The sequence below is a fragment of the Chlorocebus sabaeus genome, chromosome 6 (genome assembly GCF_047675955.1).
Source record: "Chlorocebus sabaeus isolate Y175 chromosome 6, mChlSab1.0.hap1, whole genome shotgun sequence".
Classification (NCBI taxonomy): Eukaryota; Metazoa; Chordata; class Mammalia; order Primates; family Cercopithecidae; genus Chlorocebus; species Chlorocebus sabaeus.
Window position 1 is genome coordinate 57245498 of NC_132909.1, and position 20997 is coordinate 57266494.

At 55.9% G+C, this 20997-nt stretch overlaps 1 protein-coding gene across 3 annotated transcripts in view; it reads left to right on the forward strand.

The window, feature by feature from the left end:
* Positions 1-20997, forward strand: part of KDM4B (lysine demethylase 4B) — a 184648-nt gene that overhangs the window by 43280 nt on the left and 120371 nt on the right. For all 3 annotated transcript variants that reach the window (XM_007994886.3, XM_007994888.3, XM_073017075.1), the window contains exon 2: positions 6529-6611. The gene's annotated coding sequence lies outside the window, so the exon portion shown is untranslated. The remainder of the gene's footprint in view (positions 1-6528; positions 6612-20997) is intronic.

A 20997-nucleotide genomic window follows, 5' to 3' on the forward strand; every position in this document is an offset into this window, starting at 1 on the left:
CAGAAATTAGCCAATTCTATAGTACCATGCAATTTACTCAACTGTATAATTTTTTTTTTTTTTTTTTGAGTCAGAGACTTGCTCTGTCACCCAGGCTGGAGTGCAGTGGTACAATCTTGGCTCACTGCAACCACTGCCTGCCAGGTTCAGGCAATTCTCCTGCCTCAGCCACCCGAGTAGCTGAGATTGCAGGTGCCCGCCACCACACCCAGCTAACTTTTGTATTTTTAGTAGACACGGGGTTTCACCATGTTGGCCAGGCTGGTCTCGAACTCTGACCTCAGTTGCTCTGCCTGCCTTGGCCTCCCAGAGTGCTGGGATTACCAATGTGAGCCACTGCACCTGGCCTCAACTATAGATTCTATTAGATTCCCACTAGTTGTCCCACCAACATCCCTTTCCTGGTCCAGGACATCATCCAGGACCCCACTCACCATTTAATCTCACAGGCTCCTCCGGGCATGCCAAGCCTCCATCTTGCCTTGACTTTCACGACCTTGGCACTTTCAGAGAGCACCAGGCAGATGTTTTGTAGAAGGAGCTTCCCTTGGTGTTCAGGCATTTTCTCGTGGTTAGCCTGGGGCTCTGGCCATTTTGGAAGCAGACTGCAGGAGCTGAGGTTGCTGCTTCCCTGTGCAGCGCAGCAGGAGGTGCATGTGGCCGATGTGGCTGATGCCGCTCAGCCGGTGATGTCGACTGTGGCCGCCTGGCTGAGGCATTGGCCCAGTTCCTCCACTGCAGAGTTACTCCTTTTCCCTTTCGGACTTTGAGCCTGTGAACATGTCCTGTGCCTTCAACTTTTGCCTGCCAGTTTTTGCACCTCTGCGTGGCTCTTTCCTGCAGGGATTATTCCTGGGGTGTGGGAATGGTGATTTTATGTTACGTGTATTCCTTTGAGACTTACGAGGGAGAATTCTTCTGTGGAGGAGAGCTGTCCCTCTTCCCCCATTTATCAATTGCGTTTTATTTATTTATATATTTTTGAGACAGAGTCTCACTCTTTTGCCCCGGCTGGAATGCAGTGGCACGATCTTGGCTCACTGCAAGCTCCGCCTCCTGGGCTCAAGCAATTTTCCTGCCTCAGCCTCCCGAGTAGTTGGGATTACAGGCGCCCGCCACCACACCTGGCTAATTTTTGTATTTTTAGTAGAGACAGCGTTTCACCATGTTGCGCAGGCTGGTTTCAAACTCCTGACTGCAAGTGACCCACCTGCCTCGGCCTCCCGAAGTGCTGGGATTACAGATGTGAGCCACTGCGCCCTTGATTGCATTTTAAATGTTCTCTCCGGAAAGCCATCTGTGTGTGTGTTTTATCCTGTGGGTTGTAACGTGATACTGTCATTCATCTTGGTGCTCAGGTAGGTGGTCCTCATTTTGGCCATCGGGAGCCCCTCGTGTGTCTTTTCTGCCCGCTCCCATCCTGTCAAGCCTTCCCTCCCTCTCTGGTCCTGCAGGGCGATCTGAGCTCATCTTGTATGTTCTGCCCCAGCCCTGGAATTGACCACCTGTCCTGCAAGGCGCCCTGGTTCCTCATAGTGGAGAATGAGATTTACAGACCGTGGCCTGGGTGCTGGCCGTGCTTGATGCTGTTGGGGCATCATTGCTTCTAGGTTTTCTCTGCCGACAGGGCTTGGAAGTAGGAATGCTAACCCATGTGTATATGCGCATCTGTATCTCTCTCACGGTGTCTTTTCCAAAGCTCCTGAGTTCATACTCATAGGGTGCTAGAGCGTTCATGTCGTGGGGCCTGTCTGAGGCTTTGGGTGACCACCCCCAACCTGTAAGGGGTACGCAGAGCCCCTGGAGAAAGGAGGACCTTCCTGTGGGGCTAAAGACTTGGGTGGGAGGCAGTAAATGACATGTCCCTTTTGAAGGCCACTTGGGACTTGTGGCCATGGGAGAGGCAGGCAGAGCCGGGCACTGGGCCATCCTGGGTCAGGTAACCTCACCAGGCGGGCAGGTGAGAGGATGGATCCCTTCCTTCTGGTTCAGAGATTCCTGTTTTTGGACCCGTGCCCAGCTCCAGGACAAGAGGTGCGCAGTGTGGTCTGGTGCAGGCCCAGCCTTCTGAACCCACCTGAGGGTCAGCCCTGGAGGCTCTGGTGACTGGCAGCCTCCTGGCCAAGAGCACCTCCTTTTGGGGGGTTCTTGGGGGGCCAAGTTCTGTGGTCCCCAGGCCTCTGTGCTGTGGTGCCGCTGTCTCCTCCCTGATTCCCGCCTGTGGTCTCTTCTTTCGCCCCACCTGTGGGTCTTGGCGGAGGGGCTCCCTCAGCACCTGTGCCTTCAGAATCAGCACGTGTGGGGCAGCGGCTGTTACGTTATCAGCAGCTCATGCCTTTTGGGGGCATTGGTGTCCGATGCCTTGGGCTGTCACTGCAGGCTTCTGTCATGCTGCAGTGGGCTCCCCTTGCCAGTTCTATTCCTAGTGCCCAGGTCTGCCCAGAAGCCACAGCGAGCCCATGGCAGGACGCGGTCAAACCTCAACCACCTGGGTCTTCCCCTCCCGGCAATTAATAGAACTTAGTTTTTGGAGCAGTTTGAGATTTACAGAGAATTTGGGCAAGTGGGAGTGAGAGTTCCCGTCTCTCCCTGCTACCCCCCGCCCGTTTTCCTCACGGGAACATCCTGCCTATTGTGGTGCATTTGTCTCTTGATTAACACTTTGTTAATGACACTTCACACTTCATTCGGATTGCCTCTGCTTTTCCCTAATGGACTTTTTTCCTGTCCCAGGCTGCCCCCCGCCCGACCCCCCAACTGGGATCTCTCGTGGCCTGTAGCCGTCCCAGGATCCCTCGTGGCCTGTGGCTGTCCTGGGATCCCTCGTGGCCTGTGGCCGTCTCCTCCAGCTCCTCTGGGCTGGGACCGCTCCCCACACGTTCCCTTAGTTTTGTGCCTGGACAGTGTTGAGGGGTGTTGGCCAGGCAGATGGTAGGGCGCCCCTCGATTGGGGCGTGTCTGGCGTTTTGCTCAGGCTCGCATGGGGTGGAGGCTGTTGGGAGGACCTCAGAGGTAAGGGCTCTTCTCGTCACATTCTGGCAAGTGTTAGGACATGGGCCATCAGCAGGACTGGGTTAGAGCCGTGTGGCTGTTGCTGCTGCCCTGACGGCCTGGCTGCAGGGGTTCATCATCCTCCCCCCGGGACGCTGTCCCCTGACTTTCCATTCGTGCACTGATGGAAGGAAGTCACTGCATAGCCCATGCGTCAGGAATGGGGAGCTGCCTGTGCCCCAACCCCTTGTCCTCCCTTGCGGGGGCAGTGGAGGTGGGCTAGCCTGGCCTCTCATTCATTGCGGTTGGGGTCCAGGGTGGACACAGGCCTAGGCTCAGGCTGTGCCTTGAGAACTGGGGCCCGGCCTCAGCCCCAGAGCTCCAGCCTCCCAGCTTGGAGTGGGCGCTTTTGGGGCCCTGGAGAGGGAGGGCAGAACCTGTGATCTTGGCAGCACCGGGCTGAGGTCTGTTCAGCTGAGAGCCTCAGGGTCTGGTGGACTCCCTGCCTTCTTGACCAAGTGCTGAGAGTGGGAGTGGCACATTGCACAGCGGGGGAGAGAGCTGTGCAAAGAGACAGTTACGTGTGGAGGGGAGATCCAGGATCCCGTGGGGACCTGGTGGTAGCCAGGAGCAGCAGTCACAGGGGAGAGGCCTGGGTGGCCCCTAGGAGTGGACAGGCACTTGCCTCCCCTGAAGTCAGGGAGGTGTCCTTTGCTGCTGTGACAAATGGCCGCAGACACAGTGGCTGAAAGCAGCACCTGGTCATTCTCTCCCATGCCCGGAGGAGGAAAGTCTGACATGGGCCTCCCTGGGCTAAAACCATGGTGTGGGCAGGGCTGTTCCTTCTTGAGGCTCCCGGAGAGAGTCCATTCCTTTCCTGTCCCAGTGTCTAGAGGCGTCCGCATCCCTTGGCGTGGGGCCCTTCCTGCCGCTTCACAGCCACAGCGCAGCCTCTTCCAGGCCCTGACTCTCACCCTCTGGCCTCTTCCCACGAGGAGGCTGTGAGGACATTCGGCCCCCGGATCATCCCATGTCAAGATGCCTAAGTCAGTCCCATCCGCAAAGTCCTTGTTGCCATGGAAGGGGAAATAGTCCCAGGGTCTGGGGGTGAGGACAGGGACATCTTTGGGACCATTCTTCTGCTGCCCACAGCTGCGTGGAGGGATCCCTGAGTGCTCAGGTCCTCTTCAGCTGGTGACAGTGTCAGGGGTCGGCCTGGGCAGGCGGGAGAGGTCGTGAAGCCCTTTGCAGGGCACTTGGCTGCTCATCTGGCGCGGGGAGGAGGCGCAGCCCGCGGCCCGGTGCTCTAGGGCCTGCTGTTCCCTTCCTACCCAGGGCAGGGCCTGTGGGAAGATACGGAAGTCGGGTGAATGAGCCGTGCCCAGTGATTTTAAAAAGCAGATTAAAATAACACAGCAAATGTCAGAGCTCATTGCGTGCTGTAGGGCGTTTGTGAAACTCGCATTGTTTATTTATTTTTTTGAGACAGGGCCTCGCTCGGTCACCCAGGCTGCAGCCTTGAATCCTGGGCTTAGGCAATCCTCCTGAGGAGCTGCGGCCACACCTGCTACCAAACCCGGCTCAGTTTTAAAGTTTTTGTAGAGACAGAGTCTCACTATGTTGGTCAGGCTGTTGAGATTCCTGGCCTCAAGTGATCCTTCCTCATCGTCCTCCCAAAGTGCTGGCATTACAGGTGTGAGCCACCGTACCACTTGGTGTTGTTTAAAAGTCCTGGTGAGTTGTAAAAAGTGTACAACTTTGGGAGGCCGAGGCAGGTCGATCACAAGGTTAGGAGTTCGAGACTAGCCTGGCCAGCATGATGAAACCCCCGTCTCTACTAAAAATACAAAAAATTGGCCAGGCGTGATGGCACACACCTGTAGTCCCAGCTACTTGGAAGGCTGAAGCAGGAGAATTGCTTGAACCCGGGAGGCAGAGGTTGCAGTGAGCCGAGATCGCGCTGCTGCTCTCCAGCCTGGATGATAGAGCAAGACTCCATATCAAAAAAAGAAAGAAAGAAAGAAAGAAAAGGTACAACAAAACCAGGGCCCCAGGGAGCGAGCTTCTCTGCCCTGGAGGTTGGGCCCACCAGGGGGACCTTAGGGTTGCTTCTGAAGTGAGAGTTGGCATTAGCTGAGCAGAAGGAAGCAGAGGGCAGCCTGAGTTGAGAGCCAGCACCGGTGGAGCTCTGAGACGAAGGCTCCCAGGCCTGGGCACCCACCGAGCCCTAGGTGTGCCAAGTCCAGTGGGAGCTGCAGGTCAGAGTGTGAAAGTCCTTTTTATTTTTTCCTAGACATAGTCTTGCTCTGTCACCCAGGCTGGAGTGCAGTGGCCTGATCTCAGCTCACTGCAACCTCTGCCTCCCAGGTTCAAGCGATTCTCAAGCCTTAGCGTCCCGAGTAGATCTCAGCTCACTGCAACTTCTACCTCCCAGGTTTAAGTGATTCTCAAGCCTTAGCGTCCCGAGTAGATCTCAGCTCACTGCAACCTCTGCCTCCCAGGTTCAAGCGATTCTCAAGCCTTAGTGTCCCGAGTAGATCTCAGCTCACTGCAACTTCTACCTCCCAGGTTTAAGTGATTCTCAAGCCTTAGCGTCCCGAGTAGATCTCAGCTCACTGCAACCTCTGCCTCCCAGGTTCAAGCGATTCTCCTGCCTTAGCGTCCTGAGTAGCTGGGACTACAGGTGCACATCACACCTGGCTAATTTTTGTATTTGTAGTACAGACGGGGTTTCACCCTGTTGACCAGGCTGGTCTCGAACTCCGGACCTCAGCTAATCTGCCTGCCTTGGCCTCCCAAAGTGCTGGGATTACAGATGTCAGCCACCGCGCCCCGCCATGAGAGTCTTGATGTTGGCCGGAGTGGTGGCTTATGCCTGTAACCCCAGTACTTTGGGAACCCAAGGCAGGAGAATCATTTGAGGCCAGGAGCTCGAGACCAGCCTGGACACGATAGTGAGACCCTGTCTCTTAAAAAATAAAATAAAATTAAAAAGTCTTGGCGTCACATTCAAAGTTTGGAATTTTGTTCCGCATCCACCCTACAAGTGTCTGAGCGTCTGTGTCCAGGACAAGTTCGACGCCTGGGCTGTGCCTTGGCCCTTGTGCGGTCGCAGCCCCTGCCTCCCTCTCTCCCTGTGCTCTGCTCTTGGTGTTGGGGGGTGGGGAAAAAACTGGGTGCATTTTCTGCACTTTTCCCCTTGTAGGAAGCAAAACTTGAAAATCTCTCAGTAGTTGTCTGCATCTTAAGGCTTCCAGAAGCTTCTTTGGTTTCATTTGACTGTTCACGGATACTCTCACTGCCTCGGCCCCTGGTTTTTAGGAGCTGAGGTTAAAATGGGCCCTCATTGGAAAACTTGACTGGGTAAAGTGCTTATAGTTACGGATTTTTGTGTTGTTAAAAAGTGACGAGAATGTGGAAAATCTGAATAAAGGCAAGCATCCTCGGGCTGCGTGCAGCTGGTGGGAGTCGAATTTAGAATTAAAACTTGAGCGTGCAATCAGTTTAGTTAATCATGCTTTTATTTGCATGTTTTAGGAACTGTCACCGTTGCTGGAGGCACCTGACAAATCCTAGCCAATTTTTGGAGCATCTCCACCCAGGAACCTCGCCATCCAGAAGTAAGTAACACGGGCCCGGCCCCCAGGTGGCACCACAGGACCAGGGCCCAGAAGGCTATGGCCTCTTCCCTGGGTGGCCTGCCAGGGAGAAGGTGGTGGCCTGCCTGGCTCTGAATTACTGGGACGTCCAGGCGTGAGCTGTGCTTAGACGGGAGCCTGCGGGCCACGGTAGGGAGGTTCTTCCGGAAGTTTCTGCATGAAGCCTGTCTGCTTTGGGCTTACATCTCGCCCGTTGGCATCGAACCACCCGACCCTCACTTCTAGAAACCGCAAAAGCTGTGGCTCCTCCTGCCTTTCGAGTGATACTGGGGTTTCCCAGGACCCACTACCCTGTCTGCAGCGGTCCTGGGGACACCTGGGCTCGTGGGTGTTCCCCCACACACTCTCAGAAGTGGGGAGCAGTTAGAGCAGGGGTCTCTAAAAATGAGAGACTCCTTTTTTTTTTTTTTTTTTTGGGACGGAGTCTTACTCTGGGAGACTCCTTTCTAAATGCCTTTGAGATAGTTCCATGGCCTGGCTGCCCCGGGTTTAGTTCCTTTTCTTGTGCCTTTCTTACAAGCCAAGGACAGTGGGCTTAAAGAGGTGTCTCTGCTGGCAGCCCAGGGGGACCACTCAGGAGAAGAGAGAGAATGGCCTCATCGCTTCTGGCCATATCCATAGGGCCCGGGTGACCCAGCGGAGAGTGTCAAGTGTGGGATGAGCAGTGCCGTGTCCTCCTGTCAGGGTGGAGATGGCAGTGGCAGCGGTGGCTGGCAGAGCACTGGGGAAGGGCGGCCTGGTGTGGCGTTGCCCTTGGATTCTGTGCCACTTCCCTGTGCAGAGGGAAGAAGGTGCCCATCCAGGGCCCCTTGTAGCTAACGAGGACGAGTGTGGACTTGAGCTGGGGCCCTTGAGTCATTTGTGGATGCCTTTTCTGTTCTGCCACGATTAGGACCTTGAGGAGGGTGGTAGAGCCTGGCCTCCCTTGGGAAGGCATAAAGTGTAAAGGAAGAGGCTCTGGGCACCTGGTTGGCAAACTATGGCCCCTGGACCCAATCTGGCCCCCCGTTTTTATAAATAAAGTTTTATTGGCACATGGCTATGTCCATTTGTCTGTGCATTGTCTCTGGCTGCCTTCTCCTCACAGAAGAGAAGTGGGGAGCAGTTCCACTTGGGAGAAGTGAATAGTTGGAAGAGAGGGCGTGAGCTGCGCGTCTGAAGGTATTTCCTATCTGGGCCTGTGCAGAAAACCATGCGCCTCCTCTTGCCCAGGTTAACTTACTGCTGGCTGGGGCAGGATGGACGAGTCTCTTAGTGACTTGGTTTGGAAATTGGCAGCTCTGTCTGTGCCTCCTAAAATCGTGCTTTTACCCTTCAAGTTTATGCTTTGTTACAAGATGGTCAATTTACTAAAACTCAACTCTCTTTTTTGTACCAAAATTAGCATAGCACAAACCAAGTAAGCAATGTGCTCTGTCAGTTAGCTTTGTTTTTTTGAGACAGGGTCTCGCTGTGTCACCCAGGCTGGAGTGCAGTGGTGTGATCATAGCTCACTGCAGCCTCCACCTCTTGGGCTCAAGGGATCCTCCCGCCTGAGCCTCTTGAGTAGCTGGGACTACAGGCATGCACACCACACCTGGCTAATTTTTTTTATTTTTGTAGAGACTACGTTGCCCAGGCTGGTCTCAAATTCCTGGCCTCAAGTGATCCTCCTACTTCGGCCTCCCAACTTGCTGGAGTCACACAGGTGTGAGTCACCTCATCCTGCCTTAGTTCACCATATAGCCTTTGATAAACCCACTTGATATCTGAACGTGCTGAGTGCAGCAATGAGGAGGTGCTAGAAAGTATTCAGGGAGAGCCCAGGAGACAGGAGTGAGGGAGCCGGGCTCCTGCTTCCGAAGGCCTGGAGCTGAAGGAGAAGAGGAGCTCAGGGCCAACCCTGTGGGCTTGCTGTGGTTTGGCAGGTCCCCAGATAGGCGGCCTTCACTTTGTAAAAGTTAACTTTTACTGAGCTGAAATTCACACGCATCATATTCACTCTTTAAAGGATACAGTTTGGAAACGTTGGTGCCCTCGCAGGGCTGGGCAGCACCACCACTAATTCCGGAGCATCTCACCGTCCAGAGGAGGCTCTGTCCCCGCTCAGCAGTGGCTCCCCATCCTGCCCCCACACCCCTAAACCAGCCATCCCCTTCCTGCCTCTCTGGACTGGCCTGGCCTGTCCTGGACATCTCTTAGAAATGGGATCACGCACTGTATGGCCTTTTATGCCTGGAGTCTCTCACTGAGTGCGACATCCTCAGAGATGAACCTCGGAGTTCATCCATGCCATGGTCTGCGTCAGAGCCTCGCTCCTTTTTGTGGCTGAGTCGCGTTCTGCTGTGTGTGGCGCGCCGTGCAAGCTGCTCCCCTGCTGATGGGCGTTCATGTGGCTTCCTCTCTGGCTGCTGGGAGTCGTGCTGCTGTGGACGTTGGTGTGCAGGTGTGGTGTGGATATGCATTTCCATTTCCCTTGGGTCGACACCTGGGTGTGGAATCGCGGGTCCTAGGGTACGTTCTGTTTAACCTCAGGAATCGCCTGCCCGTCTCCACGGCGGCCGCACCCTTCAACATTCCTATGAGCTGTGCCTGAGCGCTGCCTCTGGTTTTGGAAACGTCTCTCGGAATAGTCGCCCGCTTTCTCCATTCCCACCCTGGAGCCGTCGCTTGGTGCACAGGGGAAGCTGGGCCGCGGGCGGCAGGGGAAGGGGGTCCCACGGCAGCTGCGAGTTGGCCTGTGCTCCTGCCTGCTTCCCGTGCCTCTGCTGTTGGCTTATTCGAGTATTGAATCATAATGGCTTTTTCCTCCTAAATAGAATGCTAGGTTATCTTATTCAGGCCTTGCAACTTTTCCTGCCCTGTAAAAAAGCATACCTTGAACACCTCGCTTTCTGTCTCTGCGCACAGATAGGTGTTGGGTGGGGGCTGATACAAAACACCCCTGTCTGGCCGGGTGCAGTGTCTCATGCCTGTAATCCTAGCACTTTGGGAGGCCGAGGCAGGCAGATCACCTGAGGTCAGGAGTTCAAGACCAGCCTGGCCAACATGGTGAAACCTCGTCTCTACTAAAAATACAAAAATTAGCCAGACGTGGTGGTGCATGCCTGTAATTCTAGCTACTCGGGAGGCTGAGGCAGGAGAATTGCTTGAACCTGGAGGCGGAGGTTGCAGTGAGCCGAGATCGCACCATGTTACTCCACCTGGGCGAAAGAGTGAAACCGTCTCAAAAAAAAAAAGAAAGAAAACACCCCTGGCTGCGGGTCTCGGGTGTCCCTGTGTCCTCCAGCCCTTGGGGTGGGGCCACTCTGACATCATGTGCCATTTTGGGGAGTGTCGTGACCAGGAGGGCATCTTTTGTTTTTTCTTTTAATTAAAACAAATGCTAGGCTGGGCATGGCAGCTTATGCCTGTAACCCCAGCACTTTGGGAGGCCAAGGCAGGTGGCCTTGATTGCTTGAGCCCAGAAGTTCAAGACCAGCCTGGGCAACATGGTGAGACCTGGTCTCTACAAAACAAATACAAAACTTACCTGGGTGTGGTGGCATGCACCTGTGGGGCAGGAGGATGGCTTGAGCCCAGGAGTTCCAGGCTGCAGTCAGCTGTGATTGTGCCACTGCACTCCAGCCTGGGCGATACAGCAAGACTGTTTCAAAAGATAAAATCAAATAAAAAAAAAACACCGAAGGGAAAGAGTAGAGTGCAGGCCTGGCAAGGTTTTTGTTTGTTTGTTTGTTTGTTTTTTTTTTGTTTTTTTTTTTTTTTGAGACGGAGTCTTGCTCTGTAGCCCGGGCTGGACTGCAGTGGCCGGATCTCAGCTCACTGCAAGCTCCGCCTCCCGGGTTTACGCCATTCTCCTGCCTCAGCCTCCGGAGTAGCTGGGACTACAGGCGCCCGCCACCTCGCCCGGCTAGTTTTTTGTATTTTTAGTAGAGACGGGGTTTCACCGTGTTAGCCAGGATGGTCTCGATCTCCTGACCTCGTGATCCGCCCGTCTCGGCCTCCCAAAGTGCTGGGATTACAGGCTTGAGCCACCGCGCCCGGCCTGTTTTTTGTTTTTAAGACAGTCTTGCTCTGTTGCCAGACTGGAGGGCAGTGGTGTGATCTCGGCTCACTGCAACCTCTGCCTCCTGGGTTCAAGTGATTCTCCTGCCTCAGCCTCCCGAGTAGCTGGGATTACAGGAGCACACCACCACGCCCAGCTAATTTTTGTATTTTTTTAGTAGAGATGGAGTTTCACAGTGTTGGCCAGGATGGTCTTGATCTCTTGACCTCGTGATCTGCCTGCCTCGGCCTCCAAAGGTGTTGGGATTACAGGCGTGAGCCACTGCACCGGGCCAGATTTTTTTTTTTTTGAAACAGAGTCTCACTTTGTCGCCCAGGCTGGAGTGTAGTGGCACCATCTCGGCTCACTGCAAGCTCCGCCTCGTGGGTTCATGCCATTCTCCTGCCTCATCCTCTGAGTAGTTGGGACTACAGGCACGCACCACCACGCCCGGCTAATTTTTTGTATTTTTAGTAGAGACGGGGTTTCACTGTGTTAGCCAGGATGGTCTGGATCTCCTGACCTCGTGATCCACCCGCCTCGGCCTCCCAAAGTGCTGGGATTACAGGCGTGAGCCACTGCACCTGGCCAGATTTTTAATTTAAGAGACTTGGCACTCATTTTTCATTTACCTCTGTCTGCTTTCCATAGGCCCCCAAGCAGGGGCGATGTGTGGTTGTCCATTTGTTTTCTCCTCTGCAATTTGGGGGTCCTTGGGTAGAAGGGCTGAGCGTTGAGCTTGGGTCAAACCACTGGTTTTATGGGCAGAGTCGAGTCGCCTGGAGCTGGTGACTTGGGCCACGTTCCTTGTGAGGGTTTTGTTTGGCTCATTCATTCAGCATAGACGGGCCCCATGGCCATCTGCTGGTAGTCCTATGTTCCCTCTGAAAGTGCGGCTCTGGTCCCTTCTCTCCTGGGGATTCAGTGGTAGGGCCAGGCCTGGCCCTGGGAGCTCTGGGTCTTGAGCCTGTTCTTCCTCACACCACCTCTCCTGGGTACGCAGGGCACAGGGCTCAGGACCTCCGCCTGAGGGCCACTGTGCTCAGGCGTGGCTCACATCTCGTGGCTTCGTCTTGAGGCTGGTTCGTCTGCTTGTCTCACCACGCTTAGGCCTGAGTGTCTGAAGAAGTAATGAGCTGCAAACCTCATGACCTGGAAATCCCGCCTGTCAGAGCCCAGGCCTCAGGGGGAGGCAGCTGAGGATGTTGGGGGTGCCAGCAACTGGAGCCCGCTTCTACCTGCCTCACTCAGGCCGCTGGCCACCCCCACAGACGGTCCCGGGAGTTGCTCTGTGACCACACGCAACTGTTCCTGCTCCACTTCCTGGAGCTGCCTCTGTCTGTCGGTGTTGCGGGGGAACCGGGTTGGGAGTCGGTGTTGCGGGGGAACCGGGTTGGGAGTCGGTGTTGCGGGGGAACCGGGTTGGGAGTCGGTGTTGCGGGGGAACCGGGTTGGGAGTCGGTGTTGTAGGGGAACCGGGTTGGGAGAACTCGCTCCGGTGTCTGATTTTCTGGAAACTGCTCTTGTCTGAGTGAGCGCAGGCAGAGGTGTGCTGGGCAGGTGTGGTCTCCAGGTGGGAGGGCTTGGAGGGACATGGGGGTTGGTGGAGTTTTTTTTAAGTTTTAATTCGTAGTTTTTATGGGTACAAGCTATGCTTATTTCTTTGCGTGGTACATTTTCCACATGGCAGTTGTGGTGGACTGAATAATGGCCCCCATAGATGTCCACATCTTAATCCCTGGAACCCATGAATAATTACTTTAAATGACAAAAGGGACTTTTTGCGGGTGGGACTGAGTGAAGGACCCTGAGCTGGGAGATGACCCCGAATGATCCGGGGAGCCCAATGTCCTCGCCATGTCCTCATGAGGGGAGGCAGGAGGGTGAGAGTCTGAGGCTGGAAGAGGCTGTGCCGTGCCTGTGGAGGTGGAGGAAGGGCCTTGAACTGAGGGAGCCTGGCACGCACTGCTGCTCTCTGGAGTAGGACAAAGCAGAGAACGTTCTGGTGCCAAGATTTTCTCTTTCCTGCCTGAGGGCCCTTTATGTACATTAGACCAGAGACAAGTGAATCCCGGTCTTGCCAGGGGAGACATTTGGAGCTGCTCGTGGGACGTGGTGATGCGGTGCCAGGCCTCATGCCCGGAGCTTGGGCCGAGGGGCGTTCTCGTGCTGCCTCTGTGGCCAGGTTTCACTTGGGAGCCTGGCTGCATCGCGGGTTCCTCCTGGGCCATCTGACTCGGGGCTCCTCTGTCCTTGGTCCCTGCTGGGAACCGTGCTTTGGCAGCAGGAACCCAGTGAGATGGCAGCACAGGGGCCAGAGGCCAGCTGGGACTCACTGGGGCGTCAAGGGGCTTCACCTGACGGCCAGCCCTCCCGGGACAGGGACCAGCTGGGACTCACTGGGGCAGTGTAGGGCTTTGCCTGTTGCCCAGCCCTCCTGGGACAGGGACCAGTGGGAGCAAGAGAATGAGGGCCCGAGGAAGCCCCCACACTTCCTACCCACAGAGGAGGGCCTGACACTTTTCAAAAACAATGCACTGTCTTTTTGAATTTGTGGTTTTTTTTTTGGAGACAGGGTCTCATTCTATCCCAGGCTAGAGTACAGTGGTGCGATCAGAGCTCACTGCAGCCTTGATCTGCTGGGCTCAAGGAATCCTCCTGCCTCAGCCTCCGAGTAGCAGGAACTGTAGGTGTGCACCACCACGCCTGGCTGATTTTTAAATTTTTTGTAGCGATGGGGTCTCGCTATGTTGCCCAGGCTGGTCCTGAACTCCTGGCAGCAAGCGATCCCCCACCTCGGCCTCCCACAGTGCTGGGGTCACAGGCGTGAGCCCCCGCCCCCGGCCTTCTCATTTTTAAACTGATTCTTCGTCATCAGTTTCTGTGTGTGGCTGCTGAGAGCCATCACCTGGCTGTTTCTTGGGTGGCCCTTGAGCCCCCACACCTGCATCCTGCCCCACCTTCAAGTTCTTCCATCCCAGACTGGACTCTGGGTCAAGGAGAGTCCTCAGAGCCTGGGGACATGTGGACAGGATGCCCACTTGGCTCCAGCAGTGCCAGTGCAGGTGGGGTGGAGGCCTGATGGGGTTGGCCAGACTGTGCCCACCTGAAGCCCCCTGCCAAGCCCCCGCATCTGAAGACTGCAGAGTGAGGGCAGCAGCCCAGGAGGGTGTCCTGGGGCCGGGTGTGTCAGCGATCAGGAGAGCAGCCGAGGCTGGAGCGTGCGGCCCTGCTCAGCCCAGCCAGAAGGGTCCCCTCTCACTTGTTCCTCTCTCAGGTTTCGGAGGAGCTGTCCAGGACAGCCAGAGCGGGGCTGCCCATAAGATACAGATGCTGGTCCCACGTGATGGTCACAGCAGTAGGGCTGAGGAGCCAGGCCTGGCCCACGGTGTGCAGGGTCCCTGGAACAAACAGCTGCCTTAAAAAGCTTTAAGGCCAGGCGCAGTGGCTCACGCCTGTAATCCCAGCACTCTGGGAGGCCAAGGTGGGCGGATCATGAGGTCAGGAGTTCGAGCCCAGCCTGACCAACATGGTGAAACCCCATCTCTACTAAAAATACAGAAATTAGCCGGACGTGCTGGTGGGTGCCTGTAATCCCAGCTACTCAGGAGGCTCAGGCAGGAGAATTGCTTGAACCTGGGAGATGGAGGTTGCAGTGAGCCGAGATTGTGCCACTGCACTCCAGCCTGGGTGACAAGAGCGAGATTCCATCTCAAAAAATAAAAACAAAAAGGCTTCATTGTGATACAATTTGTGAACCATACAAGTCACCCATTTGAAGCATGTTATTCAGTGGTGTGTAGTTTACTCAAAAGGCTGCTCTTGGGCCTCAAAATGAGTAGAGGGGAGAAAGGGACCCTTTTTTTGTTAGCGATTTTGAGAGCTGGGTTGGGTTAAACGACTTTCACGGTAAACTGGGGGCCAGAGTACCCAAGCCTGTCTTGAACCCCAAATAAACAAGAAACCCAGGGGCGGGGCATAGTGGCTCATGTCTTATAATCCCAGCACTTTGGGAGGCTGAGGTGAGAGGATCGCTAAGCCCAGGAGTTTGCCCTGGTCTCCCAGCTTCCTCTCCGGTCCCCCAGCCAGGAGCAGCTGTAGAATCTGTGGACCCTATGTGAAATGAACCCACAGGGTTCCCATGCTAAAACGGTGAAGAATCTTCAGATGGGGACAGCCGGGCCTTAAACTGTGTATGTAACTGAGTGGGGCCCGGGGTACCAGTGGGGGTTGCGTGCCCTGGAAGCCAGCCGTGCCTGCCATCCACTTCCCACAGCCAGAGAGAGCTTTCTAGAAATTTCAGTTGGATCGTGTCTTCTTGCTCTGAACCACCCGTCGGCTTCCCCTCCAACCCCACAGGAAGGGCAGGCTCCTTCCAGCCCAGCCGCCAGGGCCCACCCTGGTCTAGCCTTGACCCTGCCGCCTCCTCTGCGCTCCCTGCCCTCCGGCCAGTCGGGCCTTAGCTCTTCCCTGGCATCGCGGGGTCCTTCCCTCTACCTGGACTTTCCTCCTGCCCTGGACCTCGCAGAACTTGCACTGCTGCGTGTTTGACCATCACGTCCAGACGCAGCCCTGCTGCCGCCAGACCTCTCTGGTCCCAAACCAACTTCGTTTGTCTTTTTCTTCTTTTAAAATTTATTTATTTGTTTTATTTTACTTATTTTTTTTGTTTTTTAGACAGAGTTTCACTCTTGTCGCCCAGACTGGAGTGCAATGGCACGATCTCAATGCAACCTCCACCTCCTGGGTTCAAGCAGTTGTCCTGCCTCAGCCTCCCGAGTAGCTGGGATCACAGGCTCCCACCACCATGCCCAGCTAATGTTTGTATTTTTAGTAGAGACGGAGTTTCACCACGTTGGTCTCGAACTTGTGACCTCAAGCGATCCGCTCACTTTGGCCTCCCAAAGTGCTGGGATTACAGGCGTGAGCCAGCGTGCCCGGCCTTACACTTTTTTTGAGATGATCTGGTTCTGTCGCCCAGGCTGGAGTGCAGTGATGTGATCACAGCTCGCTGCAGCCTCAAACTCCTGGGCTCAGTCGATCGTCGCGCTTCAGCCTCCCAGAGCACTGGGACCACAGGTGTGCGCTGCCAGGTCTGGCCTTCATTTGTCTTTGAAGCTCTTGCTCACCCCTCGGTGACGTCGTTGATTAGTCAGTCTCCAGATCGGGCCCCGTTTCGTCCCAGAACCGAAACTCTGCCTGGCACATGGTGGGGCCTGCACATTTGCTCAGTGGAGGAGGATTCTGGGGACCTGGGTTCCCGAGGCTAGCAAGTTGGCTTGGAGCTGCCCATGGGCCAGGTCATGGTGGGGCACGCTGGGGGCAGCACAGAGTGGGCACAAGGGAGTTTTGTGGTTTTGAAATTGAGTTTGTATCATGAGCTTTACTGCTTTTGTAAAAACTTGGTAGCATGGTGCCGAGAGAAATTCAAACAATAGTTGAGAATAAAATCCCTCCCTACCCCTGCCCTGGTGTCCCCATAGGAGCTGACTGCCACCCCCTTTCTGCAGCATTAACTATGGTCTAGAATCTTCTAGAAGGATGGGGCAGGGTGGCGGGAGCAGGGCCCGAGGGTCCCAGTTGTTTGGAACTGTGCCGGCCCAGCTCCAGCCAGGTGACACCACAGGGCAGCCGAGGCCTCCTTTGGCCCAGCTGAGGCCTTCCCAGCACCCCAAGGCCCAGAGTCCCGTGAGCAGGAGATGGAGAAAGGGGTCTCCAAGGAAGGGTGGGCCTGGCAGCAGCACTGTGAGCGGCGACAGGTGCGGGGGTGCCACCAGGCAGAGGCCAGCAGAGGCGGAGGCCTGCATGGTTGCCCTGCATCTGTTTCTGCATGTGTGTGTTTGTGCCAGGGCTGCTAAACATGCACGGCAGGCATTGTGGCGCTCACCCCAAACCACAAGAAGGATGTGTCTCCTGTGAGCGTGAAGCCCACCACCACTCCATAGTGTCGGCTCACACCCGGCTGTTTCCCGCACCTCCCTGCCTGTCCCCAAGCCAAAAGGTCTGGGATGAAGCTGCCGTGTGCTTTGCGTGGCTGGGGATGTGGCTGGGGATGTCTCTTTGGCCTCTCTTAGCTGAGAAGAGTGCCAGTTTCCTCTCCTCTTTTGCGAGTTCAGGAGTACATTATTCTTTCTTCTTTCCATCCTTCCTCCCTTGCTTTCTTCTCTCTCTTTTCAATGTTTTTTTTTTTTTTTTGAGACAGAGTTTCTCGTCACCCAGGCTGGAGTACAGTGGCGCAGTCTTGACTCACTGCAACCTCTGCCTCCCGGGTTCAAGCAATTCTCTTGCCTCAGCCTCCCCAGTAGCTGGGATTACAGTCGTCCACCACCACGCCCGGCTAATTTTCATATTTTTTAGTAGAGATGGGGTTCACGGTGCTGGCCAGGCTGGTCACGAACTCCTGACCTCAGGCAATCCGCCCACCTTGGCCTCGCAAAGTGCTGGGATTACAGGTGTGACACCGGCCTTCTTTGTGATTGTCTTGCTAAGAGCTTTAATTGGATGTAATTTGCACACTCATTTGTCCAACCCATGTAAAGTGTCCAGCTCCACGGTTTTCAGTATATTCGAACACTTGTGCAACTATCATCACAGTTTGATTTTATTTTTGTTCATTTACTTTTTAGAGACAGGGTCTTGCTCTGTTGCCCAGAGGCTGGACTGCAGTGGTGCAATCATAGCTCACTGCAGCCTTGCAATCCTGGCCTCAAGCGATCCTCCTGCCTCAGCCTTTTGAGTAGCTGGCAGGCACGCAGGCACGCACCACCATGCCTGGCTAATTTTTTATTTTAACTTTTGGTAGAGATGGGGTTTCCCTATGTCGTCTAGGCTGGTCTCGAACTCCGGGGCTAGAGCACCCCTCCCACCTCAGCCCCTCTGTGCTGGGATGACAGGTGTGAGCCACCGCGCTGGCCGCAGTCAGTGTAGAGCATTTGCCTCTCCCCTGTACAGAGAAGCCCTGTAGCCTGGGGTGTAACACACGGCCTTTTGTGTCTGGCGTCTCTCACTATCACGTCCTCAGGGTTCATCCATGTGGCGTCTGTGTCAGAGCCTCGTTCCTTTTCGTGGCTGTGTCGTATTCCCCCGCACGGAGGGGCCGTGTTGCGTTGGTTCATTCTTCGCTGGTGGACCCCTGGGTCGTTTCCGCCTGTGTCTGTTGGGAGTTGTGCTGCTGCGGATGTGGTGTGCAAGTTTCTGTGTGGACAGATGTTTTCATTTCTCTTGGGCAGATGCCAGGAGTGGCATTGCTGGGTCAAGTGTGAGGTATGTGTGACGTTTCCAGCAGCTGCCATGCTGTCTTGCAGAGCGGCCGCCCCACGTCACCGTCCTGCCAGCCTGTGTTCGAGGTCCCCGATTTCTCCACATCCCCGCCCACAGTGTCGCCGTCTGTCGTTCTGATTCTGGCGTGCTAGCGGGTGTGAGGTAGTGGCTCATTGTGGTTCTGATTTGCATTTCCCTGGTGCTGAGTGCTGCTGGGCGCCTTTTCATGTGCTTCTTGGCCATTTGTCTACTTTGGAGAGCTGTCTACCCAAGTCCGTGGCCTGTTTTTTTGTTCGTTTTTGAGACAGGGTTTCGCTCCTGTTGACCAGGCTGGAAGGCTGGAGTGCAGTGGTGTGATCTTGGCTCACTGCAACCTCTGCCTCAGCCTCCCAAGTAGCTGGGATTACAGGTGCAGACCGCTGCACCTGGCTGATTTTTGTATTTTTATGGAGACAGAGTCTCACTATGTTGCTCATGCTGGTGTCAAACTCCTGGCCTCAAGTGATCTTCCTGCCTTGGCCTCCCAAAGTGCTAGGATTACAGGCGTGAGCCACCACGCCCACCAGCCTTGGCCTGTTTTTCCTGGGCTGTTGTCTTTGCCTGTGAGTTGAGAGCCCCACTCCTTGGTGTGTCACTGTCGTGAGCGTGTCGCTGTTGCCGGGCAGCTCCTCCGGCTCCTCCAGGGTGTCTGACGCCCCCGAGTCATCCCATGTCATCTGTCTGCCACATTCCTGGTGACCTGGAAGATCGGCCGCAGGGCGGCATTTCAGTAAATTCCTTCTTCCCTGTTTAGCTGTATTGCACATGCATCAAAGTTATGGCGTGTGGGGATTGTGGACCATTTTAGTTTTTCTCTTTATAATTTACCTCCTAAGCAATGTCATTTCAAAAGGCACAAATGGCTGGGCGTGATGGCTCATCCCTGTAATGCCAACACTTTGGGAGGCCAAGGCGGGAGGATCACTTCTGGCCAGGTGTTTATTAGCAGCCTGGGCAACTTGGCAAGGCCCTGTCTCTACAAAAACTACAAAAATTAGCCAGGTGTGGTGGTACACACCTGTGGTCCCAGCTAGTTGGGAGGCTGAGGCGGGAGGATGACTTGAGCCCAGGAAGTCGAGGCTGCAGTGAACTGTGACTGTGCCACTGGACTCCAGCCTGGGCGTCAGAGCCAGATGCTGTCTCAAAAAACAAGTGTTTTAAGAAGTGCACCAGGTTGCCCCTAGGGGGCCGTGGTGGGTGAAATGCCTGAGCACCTGTGCCAAGAGCAGCTCCTGGTGTCACGGCTCCACCTTCCAGATGGAAGGACTGTCTGGGTCTCCACAGCGTGGGTTTTGATGTGTAACCTGCCACGAGCTTTTGTCATCTGACACTGCAGTGTGCAGCTGGCAGCTGTGGCCACACGCTTTCCAGATGAACTCCCACAACCCCACGAGGTGCGGGGAGTCCCCCGTTTTATTATTTATTTATTTATCTATTTTTTGAGACAGAATCTCTGTCACCCAGGCCGGAGTGCAGTGGCGCAATCACAGCTCACTGAAGCCTCGACCTCCCAGGCTAGAGTGATCCCCCTGCCTCTACCTCCCATGTAGCTGGGACCACAGGTGTGCGCCACCGTGCCTAGCGCTTTCCTATGGTACAGAGCACGAGTTTGAGGCATCCCTTGGGCCACCCAGCCCTGCCCCAGGCCCTGTCCTTCCTGGGCCCAGCTGGCCTGGGGGACACAAGACTGTGGCAGGCCCCATACTGCATAGGTCACCCTGTGGCCAGGCCTGTGGGGCAGGTGGGCTTAGATGATCTGGCGATCAGAGCCTGCAGAGAGGGATGGGCCAGCCCCCCACAGGACTCTTGCTTGAGGGCTTCCTGGGAGCCGATGGCCCTTGCAGTGGGTTATGGGGAGGCAGGAAGAGGCCATGTGTGCGCCAGCCTGCGGAGCGGCAGCCAGGGACGAGGGCTGCTGGGTGCACATAGGTCCCAGAGCCTCCACCAGCTGCCAGAGCACAGGGGGAGACTCACGCGGTCATGGCAGTGCACTGGCATAGCATGCAGCCCAGGCCCACAACCACCCCTCGTGGGCCTCTGTGCCCTCCTCAGTCAGCTCGGTCAGCCGTGGCACCACCTGTGATGCATAGAGCAGGGCCAGGGACCCAGTAAGTGCTGATGTGGGGACCCCTGCAGCCACCACCGCGCCTGGACGTGGGGACCCCTGTGGCCACCACCGCATCTGGGCACCGTTGGTGGCAGATCCAGGGATGGCCTGAGGCCTTTTGCCTGGCCTCTAAGGGCTGGGGACCAGTGGGAGGCCCGAGGTGACCACATTCTGCCGCCCAGTCCTCCCAGAGGACCACCCTAACCACTGGCTACTGGCCCTTCATGGCCACTGGCCCAGCTCAGGCCGGCATCGAGGGTCCCACAGTGGTCCAGCTGCAGCCTTTGCTCCCTCTGAGCTGGTGACTCCCTGGGGACAGTGCGCAGGCCCTGGGTGAACACTGCCTGGCCACGTCCAGGTGAGAGCGGGAGGTCAGGTGCGGCGTGGGGGGGCATCCTGGCGCCTGTGGGGCTGGTGGGGTCTCAGGTGAGGATTAGGTACTGCGCCCTGGCTGTGGGTGAGGGGCCTGCTGGGACAGTGTGGTGGCCTGGGAGGCCCCACACAGTCAGAGGCTGGTCTCTGGACACAGGCAACTCTGGTGACTGTGACAGACGCCTTGCCTTTACAGACACTGTGACTGTCTGCGTTCCTAGGCTGCGTGTGGTCGCATGCCATCCACGGTGCACTCGGGGCCTCCTGTGCAGACACTGGCCTTGCAGCTGCCCCATGGGAGAAGCCGCGAGGACTCTGCACAGTGGTGGTGGGCAGGGCCTCAGCCCAAGTGGGCTTGGAGCTGTGGGGTTTTGTCAAACCCGGTAAGGGTCTCTCAGCCACAGCCCAGCCGGGGGTGTGACGTCAGGGCTGGGGCTCAGTGCTGGGTATAAGCCCTGTGTGCTGCAGGCGCGGTACGGGGTGGACCCAAGGCAGTAGGGGGAGGCCAGGGGGCACCCCCGGCTTTGCTTTTGCCTGGATGGAGG